The sequence below is a fragment of the Scyliorhinus canicula genome, chromosome 1 (assembly GCF_902713615.1).
Source record: "Scyliorhinus canicula chromosome 1, sScyCan1.1, whole genome shotgun sequence".
Lineage (NCBI taxonomy): Eukaryota > Metazoa > Chordata > Chondrichthyes > Carcharhiniformes > Scyliorhinidae > Scyliorhinus > Scyliorhinus canicula.
The window spans coordinates 129,962,050-129,973,178 of record NC_052146.1 but is presented as its reverse complement, the minus strand read 5'-3'; the positions used below and the strand labels follow the sequence as shown (position 1 = coordinate 129,973,178).

General features: G+C 42.9%; 1 protein-coding gene across 4 annotated transcripts in view; it reads left to right on the top strand.

Moving 5' to 3' along the window:
- Positions 1 to 52: 52 nt before the first annotated feature.
- The window catches only part of kiaa0319l (KIAA0319-like ortholog), a 150,783-nt gene continuing 139,706 nt past the window's right edge, over positions 53 to 11,129 (top strand). Inside the window, exon 1 of one of the 4 annotated variants that reach the window (XR_005460984.1) lies at positions 53 to 397. The gene's annotated coding sequence lies outside the window, so the exon portion shown is untranslated. The other 3 variants (XM_038799958.1, XM_038799968.1, XM_038799977.1) reach the window with 3 other exon arrangements.

The window sequence follows — 11,129 nt, the reverse complement described above, 5'->3', positions numbered from 1 at the left end:
AGGCGCCCGGCAGACCAATAGGGAGAGAGGTGTCACGTGGGGGGCACCCGGCACAGCCTGAAGAGTGTGTCCTGTTCATCCTGACATTGGTAGCGGAGTTCCCAATTTGGACGCACTGCGGCGCTGGAGGTGAATGGATCTTAAAAACCACCGCGCCTGAAAGTGGGATTATTGTGGGTCTTTTCTCGCTAAATTCCTCAACATTTAAGTTCATCCCGCCTGATTCAGACAGCCTGTTTTGGATTGGCTGCCATAATTATACCCGCCCTCGGCCGCTTCGGAACCAATGTACCCGGCTCCAGTTTCCGCCGGACGCCTGTTTGTGTTCGGACTCATGGCGACCTCATTGAGGGGATTGAACGCGCGAAGGAGGACTTGATTCCCAGTTGATTTGCTGGTGGGTATTTTACTGACGGGTTGTTAACGGCGGGAGTTGGGTATTGATGGGCGCGACTGATTTATTTATAATTTGTGGGGGCGGGGCAATAAACGGAAGTGACGGACGGTGTGTTTTCAGACGCTGGAGTGGAGGAGGCGCCGCTACCGGGAATCGTGAAAGAAGGAGGGAGTTACATACATAGAGAGAGAGAAGGGGAGGGAGTTAGAGAGGGGGAGGGAATTACAGAGAGAGAGAGATAGCTAGAGGGGGAGGGTTATAGAGAGAGGGAGATAGATCGAGGGGGACGGAGTTACAGAGAGAGGGATCGATACAGAAGTGAGAGGAAGGGAGAGAAAGAGGGATAGAGAGGAAGGAATATTAGTGGGAGAGAGGGGAATAGCGAGGAAAGGATGTGGTGGTAGCTAACTAGGCATCAAGAGCAGGGAAGGGAGAACTGACAGTGGAGGAGAGAGAGAGAGAGAGCGAGATCAGGGGCGGAGCGAGCGAGGGGGATAGGGAGAAGGCGGGCAGAGAACCAGAGAGATTCGAGAGCGGAAAGAAATAACCAGGAGACCGAGGAGGAAAAACAGGGGAGAGAATGTGAGAGAGATCGGGACAGAAGAGACCGTGTGAGCAGGTGAGTCAGGATCGGCACCCGGACCAGAACATCCTACGGCGCGGTAAACAACAGTAATATGTGCCAGCTATGTGACAGCCGGATATTGTTCCGGCGAGACTGATTCTGACCAGACGTTTGTGGAGCCCGAGCGGCAGGTGCCCGATACAATTTATTTGTTTTCAAATTAATTGCCCAGATGTGTTTTTCACGCACATTCCCGCAGTAGCAGGGAGACGGTTCAGACTTTACTGACGAGTTTATTAACCCGCCCTCTTTTTGTCCGGTTTTCCCATATGGTCGCTGAATTTTCTGCCGGTACCAGCTGGAAGTTGGTTGCAGCCGAAAAGTACCTAATTTTGGGAAATCTGCTTTGATCATTTACCTTCCGTTATACGAGTGTTGTCATTATGATTCAGTTGATTGTAGTTTAAAGTCTAGCGTTAGACAGTTTTGTCTTCTAGGTATGATAGAATATGTGTGATCGCTAGGGTGATCAAACCTTTTTTTCCTAATATTTGCAATAACAGGTGGTTTTTATGTTCGAGGAAATAAAATAACTTGCATTTTTAGTGTGCTTTACGAGCTTTATAAACAAATTGCTTTAACGCAGCTGCTGATTCGCGCACAAGCAAATTCAGAGGTAAATGTCCAGCACAGAGAACTGCCCTCATCCTTTTTGAGTGATGTTGGACAGACTAATCTTGGCATAGGATCTTTGTTCAAATAGATGCCACTTCTTCCGATGCAGTGCTCCTTCAATCCTGTGCCATAGGATCAGGTTAAACAAGTTACTAATACTCCCCTGGGATTTGAATCTCCAGCTTCCTTACTGAGGTGAGATTGGGACAACTGAGGCAAGCTGACATGAGGGAATTAATTGATTCCTTTAGGGTTTCAGCATTATATTTGCGACAGCTTTAACTTTTTAAATTAAATTATGTAAAATTAATTCCATTTGAATTTAATAGTTAGTGGCTAAAATTGATTTTGGAATGGAAGCATTTTAGTGTTTATAGTTTTAACTGATGGATAGAAAATCTAAAGGAATGTTTTTTCATGTAGATGTATTGTACAAACTCTGATGTTTCACAAATAATCAATCTAAAATGAATTATCCACGTGGAATTTTTTTGGGTAACTAACAATTCCCTGTAGTTGTCTTTAGCAAATTCTGTTGGATATATCATTCTGCAAATGATTATAAACTAATGGTAAGAAGCGCCTCGTAATAATAGTGAACTGTTTAAAAAAAAACTTGACCATGAATAGCATTTTGCAAAGGTTTCTAAAGATACATGATACTAACTGCTTAAAATTAATTATTGATATTATGGGTTACGTTTTTGAAAAGCAAGCCAGTAATGTGAATAGTTTTCAATGGCAAGGTTCATTGTTGTACAGAACACTTTTGGTAATCATTGCTTGGTACTTAAATGCAGGTACAATGTGCATATTTAGCAAACAATACTTGTACAATTAGTAAATTGCATTGGGATGTTCATGATCTAAATGCTATTTGAGAGCAAGTTGCTGTATTATCAGAACATTCAACCTACAAATCTACAGAAAATTAGAGCTCGAGAGTTTTTTTGCATCATTTTTGGTTCCTTCAGGCTTTCATTCCTTGCACTAGGGCTGGTGAGAAAACATGAAGGAGTACATTCTTAATATCAAAATGTGAAACTTAAAACATATTATTATTATTAATGTGGATTATTTGCAGTGCTAATCTCTTTCTTGCGTTTTAATAGGTTTAATCTCTTTTTAGCCAATTACAATAGAAGTGTAAAAATGGTTGTCACTTTATCTTGGTTAGCTCATCTTGTTAAGTAGGTACGGTACTTTAATGGCATTTGTGGCATGGATTACTGAATATCATAACAGAAAACCTTTTATGTTGTGAAACTATAAGAAACCCAAAAAGCAGCATGTTTGTGTAGCAGAACTTGATTATGCTTAAATCCTGCAAAAATTGACTCTTGTACCATGTCAAATCCTCATTGTGGTGTACCAGATGGATATTTGGGCTTCCTCTTGACATAAGTCAAGTTAAATATATACCAATAACCAGCTCCAGCAAAATTAGGAGTAAATAGGAATGATATGTACAAGGCCTGAAATTATACCTCTGACTGGAAATTCCTGGTGTGAATGAGTGAGAGGGAATGCACCTTCTGTATTGATTCCATAAAATATGTTTTGAAAGAACAGGTTAAATTGGAGTAAAGTTGTATAAATACCTATTTAGAATATAATTTAAAGTTTTCCTGTTTCTCAACCCAGTATCCTGTTTTCCTTATGATAATTCCACTCATGGTACTTGGTTCAATTACTGATTGTACCACATTGTAGAGACATAAATGCTACATGTTCAATTGGAGTGAACGTGGTATACTGTGGTTTATGTGTTGTCGAGTTACAAGAGCATAGTGAGTCAGATCCCTAAGGTTAAAACTACATCCTTTGCTGTACCTTTGTAAACTAACTCAGATAGCAACGGTTTTCAGGACTCAAATAATTTGAAAAATACTTTAGCCTCCCTTATTAGTCACAGAATATATCTTTAATGCAGTTTGTCATAGATGGTTAATTAGTTAAGAGTAAAGCTAAAATTCTAATTGTTGAAGACTGAGAAAGTGCTGTGATATTTACAGAGAATGCTGTTGGCCTGTCGCATGAAGTAAAATAAAATGAAATGGAACTTCATTTCCAATCATGTAATTCATTTGACAGACTCTGTCATGCGTTGCCCTCCATCCTGATCCTAGCTGCGGGCAAAATTACATTGTCTAAAAAAGATGAATAAGGTCAACCACAAGTTTCACTTGCACATTGTGTTCCAAACGATATAGATTTGGGCTCTGTTTCAACAGTGAAGGTGTTTTGGAATTAACAATGTTAATAGAAAAAGCTTGGAGTGTTGACAATTACAGTATGGAAAAAAAAAAGCTAGAAAGATTTATGTAACATCTTTCATGCCCATAGTATGTCCTAAAGTGCTTTAATACTAATAATAATCTTTATTAAGTTCACAAGTAGGCTTACATTACACTGCAATGAAGTTACTGTGAAAATCCCCTAATCGCCACACTCTGGCGCCTGTTCGGTTATACTGAGGGAGAATTCAGAATGTCCCATTCACCTAACAGCATGTCTTTTGGGACTTGTGGGAGGAAACCGGAGCACCCGGAGGAAACCCATGCGGAGACGGGGAGAACGTGCAGACTCCACACAGACAGTGACCCAAGCCGGGAATTGAACCTGGGACCCTGGTGCTGTGAAGCAACAGTTATTACCACTGAGCTACCGTGATAATTTACAGCCAGTGAAATGCTTTTTAACATATAGTCACTATTGTAGGAAATGCAGAAGTCAATTTGCACACAGTAAATTCCCACAACCAGAAGTGTGACAATGAGATAATGTTGTTTTAGTAACGTTGATTGAGGGATAAATATTAGCCAGGACACTAGGGATGCGATTCTCCTGTTTGCAGACTAAGTGCTCCTGCCAGCGAGTGCAGGACGACCCCTGGGAAGCCCTCCGTTTGCAGCTTTGCAGTGGTAGAGGGGCACATGGACACTAGACCTATCTCCGTGACCCGTACTGGGGTCAAACCTGCCAGGTCCATGCCTGTCAGGACCTGCACCATAGCTTTCCCAGTGCAGTTCCCCAAGTGGGAGGGTTTGAATCTGGATTCAAGCCCACTAATAACATGTAAAAAAAGAGGTTAAAAATCAGATTCTTGCCTATTTTGGCCAATGCGGTGTGCCTGGAGACCTGCGACGGGTCTGGTGCCTACGCGAATCCACATTTTGGGTCGGTGTGCTATTCTTTGCCTGATTGCAAATCCCAATTGTAGTGGGCAGAGCTGGAGAAAATCCGGCCTGGGGCTACCATACCTGCTCTTTTTAAAAAATAGTGCCATTATATTTTTTTATATTCACTTGACAGGATAACTGGGTCCTCGGTTTAATGTTTCATGACACGTCCAATGGCACAGTCTTCCCTCAGTACTTCATTGTGGTGTCAGCCTGTAGTTTTGTGTTCTAGGACATAACTCAAAGCCACAACTAATACAATACATGACTCAATTAACTAAGAGACTTTCAAGTTTTGTAACTTTTCAGTACTCATGGTATCATGGCTCCTACTCTACCTGCAAGACACAATAGCTGCAACTTTCTCGTGAGATTAGAAGAATCTTGCTTTGAATATCATTGTAGTTCTTTCTGAAAATCTTATTTATCTGCCATTTTCTTTTGTTTGAGTTACTGAAATTTCTAATAATCAAAATAAGGGTACAAACAAAATTTCTTGATATCTTTGTGTCACTCTGAGCTCTGTGTGATGAGCTGAATTTGAACTGTGTAGTCTTTGTCCAGTGAACCCAGTCACAGCAGATGATGTGACAAGCTGGTTGTTTTCTAAACTTTTTCTGTCTTAAACTAACTCAGCAAAGACATTTTGATGCGTTCCAGTGATAATTGCAATGACCTAATAAAAATAAGCAATGTTTTATTATGTCCTGAACTGTTCCTTTATTTAAGAGATTCTGATTTGAGAAGACACGTCTGGACATACTATCAATTTAAAGTAATAGAAGGGCTGCTGGAGAGTGATCAACTTGTATACATAAAGTGATGTGAACAAGCATTTTTTGAAATACAAATCATTTTTTAAAAGAAATTAATTTTCTTGCAAAAAGCTTACCATATCTTTGCTTGAAATTCTGCTCTCAATAAAGGGAGGACATTTTACAAATATGGATTGCAAGATTAGATTTTCATTGTTTAGTGTCAGTTTTACTGGTCCAGTACAATTGTCACTTTTTTTTTTAAGTATCTGCTCAGAAGAGGAGGAAGGAAGGCTTCATTTAAATACTGTCTTTCCCAAACTAGGGATACCCCACTAAAGTGCTTTAGAACCGGTAATGCACTTGGAACTGTGGTTACAGTTGTAATGTGGGAACTGCGACAGCCAGCTTGGACATAGCAAGGTTCCACAAACTGTATGGAGGTGAATGGTTTTTATTTGTAATGTTGGTTGAGGGATAGGTATCATCAGTTGCGTCTGGGAGAACCTCCTCATTAAAAAGTGCCTCAGATTGTTTGTGCCCACCTGAGAGAGCAGGTACGACCTCAGAAAGTAGATTCTGTTATTTGGTGCTTTGTCAGTCACATGCATATGTGGATTTCCATGTGCAACCAACCACAGTGCTGTGAATGTGAATTCCAAGAGTATTTTGTCTGGCTAGTTTATTTGGTGAATTCAGTGTAATACAAGCCTGACCTGGTTACTAATGTTACAACTGCATGGCAGTGCAGTGGTTAGCACTGCTGCCTCACAGCGCCGAGGATCCGGGTTCGATCCAGGGCCCGACTCACTGTCCATGTGGAGTTTACACATTCTCCCCATGTCTGCGTGGGTCTCTCCTCCTCAACCCAAAGATGTGCGGGGCAGGTGGATTGGCCACGCTAAATTGTCGCTGGGGAAAAAAAGAATTGTGTACTTAAAATCTTAAAATAACTAGCAGCTAATGGGCTGCTAATGCAGTCTGAAATCTTGCGCTCAGATTCTTAATACTGACATTAGGATTTTTTTGTAGTTGTTCCTCACTCAATTAAAATTCAATGATCCCAACTGTTGCAAACTATTCTGCTGATGAGTTGCAAAGGACAAAATAGTCAGCCAATTGAAATATTTCCTTGCAGGGGCACTCTAAATATATTTAGATTTTTATGGTCCAGGGTCAACTTCAAGCACATTTGATTTGCACGACTTATTTCTAGGCTTTTCCAATTGTCTGACTTTGCACGTGTGGGATATCGGCGATAGTTCAGTGTGTAAGCAAAGTACATTGCATTGCAGAAATTTATAACTGATTTTCCAGTGTGTGGCATTTAAATAGAAAACTGCTTAGGCACATCAGCTTCCTTGATCCTTAGATATCCTTTGTAAGTAATGTATATTTGTTACAACTACAGTTTCAAAGAGATCTTCAGAGTTTTAATTTGAGGCAGGTAGACTGGCTCCCATGCAAATTAATTGGGAAACCTGTTACGAAAAGTGTATTGATACGGTAGCCGTTGCTTTACCATCTGCAATTATTCTTCAGTTCTCTGCCTGAAGCCAGGTCTGACTCACAGTGCTGTGATCTCCACCACGAGATGGGCATGGGAGTGGGTCCTAAATCCACCTCAGCCGGAACAGGAATTGAAGCCCATGTTGGTACTGGTCCACACTGGCCATCCTGCCAATCTGTCCCAAGGAGTCGGACTGGCTGTGGCAACATACACATTACATGCATGTTGCAGCCTGGAGCTATAAATAGTGATAGTAGAGGCTCCAACCTCTCCATCACATGGCTGACCAGGAATACTTTCTGCTGTTCTTACCTGCCATTGGTGTATATTGGAAGGACTTGCAGATTGATGCTCCTTCTGTTTGGCCACGTTATATAAATATATATATATGCACCTACCGTGACCATTTAACTCCTAAGAAGGGAGTTGAACGTGAAGCTTCTGGCTCAGCGACAGAGATGCTGAACTGCACCACATGACTTCTTCATCTGCAGATACTATCCAGTTAAAACATTAAAATATTCTTAACTTGTTAAGTATTTACCGAAGAGTAATCTGTTATCCAAGAGAAGACCGAGAAAAGTTTTCATTGATGTGTTTAAAATCATGAATGGTGTTATCAGCGTAGATGGGGTGAAACTGTTCCCATTGGCAGAGGGTTGAGAACCAAAGGACACCAATTTAAGGGGATTGGCAGAAGAACCAACAACAGCATGTGAGAGAACCTTTTTACACTTGAGTGGATAGGATCTGGAATGCAGTGCCTGGGGCTGTGGTGGAGTCAGTTTCCATGGTGGTAGTTGAAGGGCAGCACGGTGGCGCAGTGGGTTAGCCCTGTTGCCTCACTGTGCCGAGGTCCCAGGTTCGATCCCGGCTCTGGGTCACTGTCCGTGTGGAGTTTGCGCATTCTCCCCGTGTTTGTGTGGGTTTCACCCCCACAACCCAAAGATGTGCAGGCTAGGTGGATTGGCCACGCTAAATTGGAAAAAGTAAATTGGGCATTCTAAATTTTTTTTTAAATGATGGTACTTGAGGGAGAGTTTGCAGGGCTATCAGGAAGGGGATGGTACTTGAGGGAAAGTTTGCAGGGCTGTCAGGAAGGAGATGGTACTTGAGGGAAAGTTTGCAGGGCTATCGGGAAGGGGTTGAGGTGTGAAATTTATTGAGTCCACCTTGCAAAGAGCTAACACGGAGATTGAAACAAAAATTATGAACACAACAAACTTTACCTCAGTAAAGCTTTTGAAATTTGTCCTCTAGCTTTTCTGCAATTCATTGAAATCAACTTTGAGCAGAAACTACGAAAAACCAATGGAACATATCCCGCTGTACAGCTGATTGGTATTGATGCATCGTAGAAAGTTATAGGTGCACTGTTCATGCTTAGGCTCCAGAATCCAAACGCAGCTCACAACAAAGTCAGTACAGGGATTCCCTGTGGTCGTTCCCCTCAGTAACAAGTATGCCGCTTTGAATACTGGTGGGGGGGACGACTTACCAGGGTAAACCATGGGGTACAGGTCTCTGGCACAGAGTCTGTCCCTGTTGCTCAGAAGGGAAGGGGGGAGAGGAGTAGAGCATTAGTCAGTGGGGACTCCATAGTTAGGGGGACAGACAGGAGATTCTGTGGGAATGGGAGAGACTCGCAGTTGCCCCCCAGGTGCCAGGGGACGTGATGTCTTGGATCGTGTTTTTGGGATCCTTAAGGGGGAGGGGAGCAGCCCCAAGTCGTGGTCCACATAGGCACCAACGACATAGATAGGAAATGGGATGGGGATGTAAGGCAGGTATTCGGGGAGCTAGGGTGGAATCTTACAGCTCAAACAAACAGAGTTATTATCTCTGGGTTGTTACCTGTGCCATGTGCTGGCCAGATGAGGAATAGGGAGAGAGAACAGTTGAACACGTGGCTACAGGGATGGTGCAGGAGGGAGGGATTCAAATACCTAGATAATTGGGGCTCATTCTGGGGTAGGTGGGACCTCTACAAACGGGATGGTCTACACCTGAACCAGAGGGGTACCAATATCCTGGGGGGGAAATTTGCTAATGCTCTTCGGGATAGTTTAAACTAATTCAGCAGGGGGATGGGAGCCTGAATTGTAGCTCCAGTGTACAGGAGGTTGAGAGTAGTGAGGTCATGAGTAAGGTTTCAAGGTCGAAGGAGTGTACCGGCAGACAGGAAGGTGGTTTGAAGTGTGTCAACTTCAACGCCAGGAGCATCCGGAATAAGGTGGGTGAAGTTGCAGCATGGGTTGGTACCTGGGACTTCGATGTTGTGGCCATTTCGGAGACATGGATGGAGCAGGGACAGGAATGGTTGTTGCAGGTGCCAGGGTTTAAATGTTTCAGTAAGCTCAGGCAAGATGGTAAAAGAGGGGGAGGTGTGGCATTGTTAGTTGAGGACAGTATTACGGTGGCAGAAAGGACGTTTGATGAGGACTCGTCTACTGAGGTAGTATGGGCTGAGGTTAGAAACGGGAAAGGAGAGGTCACCCTGTTGGGAGTTTTCTATAGGCCTCTGAAAAGTTCCAGAGATGTAGAGGAAAGATTGCAAAGATGATTCTGGATAGGAGTGAAAGTAACAGGGTAGTTGTTATGGGGAACTTTAACTTTCCAAATATTGACTGGAAACGCTATAGTTTGAGTACTTTAGATGGGTCCATTTTGTCCAATGTGTGCAGGAGGGTTTCCTGACACAGTATGTAGATAGGCCAACAAGAGGCGAGGCCACATTGGATTTGTACTGGGTAATGAACCAGGCCAGGTGTTAGATTTGGAAGTAGGTGAGCACTTTGGTGATAGTGACCACAATTTGGTTACATTTACTTTAGCGATGGAAAGGGATAGGTGAAGACTGCAGGGCAAGAGTTATAGCTTGGGGAAAGGCAATTATGATGCGATTAGGCCAAACTTAGGATGCATAGGATGGGGAAGGAAACTGCAGGGGATGGGCACAATTGAAATGTGGAACTTGTTCAAGGAACAGCTACTGCGTGTCCTTGATAAGTATGTACCTGTCAGGCAGGGAGGAAGTGGTCAATCGTGGGAACCGTGGTTTACTAAAGTAGTTGAATCAATTGTCGAGAGGAAGAAGGAGGCTTATGTAAAGATGAGACGTGAAGGTTCAGTTCGGGCGCTTGAGAGTTCCATGTTAGCCAGGAAGAACCTGAAGAGAGAGCTAAGAGCCAGAAAGGGACATGAGAAGTCCTTGGCAGGTAGGATCAAGGAAAACCCTAAAGCTTTCTAAAGGTATGTCAGGAATAAAAGAATGACTTGGGTAAGAGTAGGGCCAGTCAAGGACAGTAGTGAGAAGTTGTGCGTGGAGTCCGAGGAGATAGGAGAGGCGCGAAATGAATATTTTCTGTCAGTATTCACACAGGAAAAAGACAATGTTGTCGAGGAGAATACTGAGATACAGGCTACTAGACGGTATTGAGGTTCATATGGAGGAGGTGTTATCTATTTTCACACTTTCCAGAATTGCTAAGTCCCCTGGGCCAGATGGGATTTATCCTAGGATTCTCTGGGAAGCTAGGGAGGAGATTGCAGAGCCTTTGCCTTTGATCTTTATGTCTTCATTGTCTGTAGGAATAGTGCCAGAAGACTGGAGGATAGCAAATGTCGTCCTCTTGTTCAAGAAGGGGAGTAGAGACAACCCCAGTAACTATCGACCAGTGAGCCTTACTTCTGTTGTGGGCAAAGTCTTGGAAAGGATTATAAGAGATAGGATTTATAATCATCTAGAAAGGAATAATTTGATTAGTGATAGTCAACACGGTTTTGTGAAGGGTAGGTCACGCCTCACAAACCTCATTGAGTTCTTTGAGAAGGTGACCAAACAGGTGGATGAGGGTAAAACAGTTGATGTGATGTATACTGATTTCAATAAAGCGTTTGACAAGATTCTCCACGGTAGACTATTGCAGAAAATACGGAGGCTTGGGACTGAGGGTGATTTAGCGGTTTGGATCAGAAATTGGCTAGCTGTAAGAAGACGGAGGGTGGTGGTTGATGGGAAATGTTCAGCCTGGAGTTAAGTTAC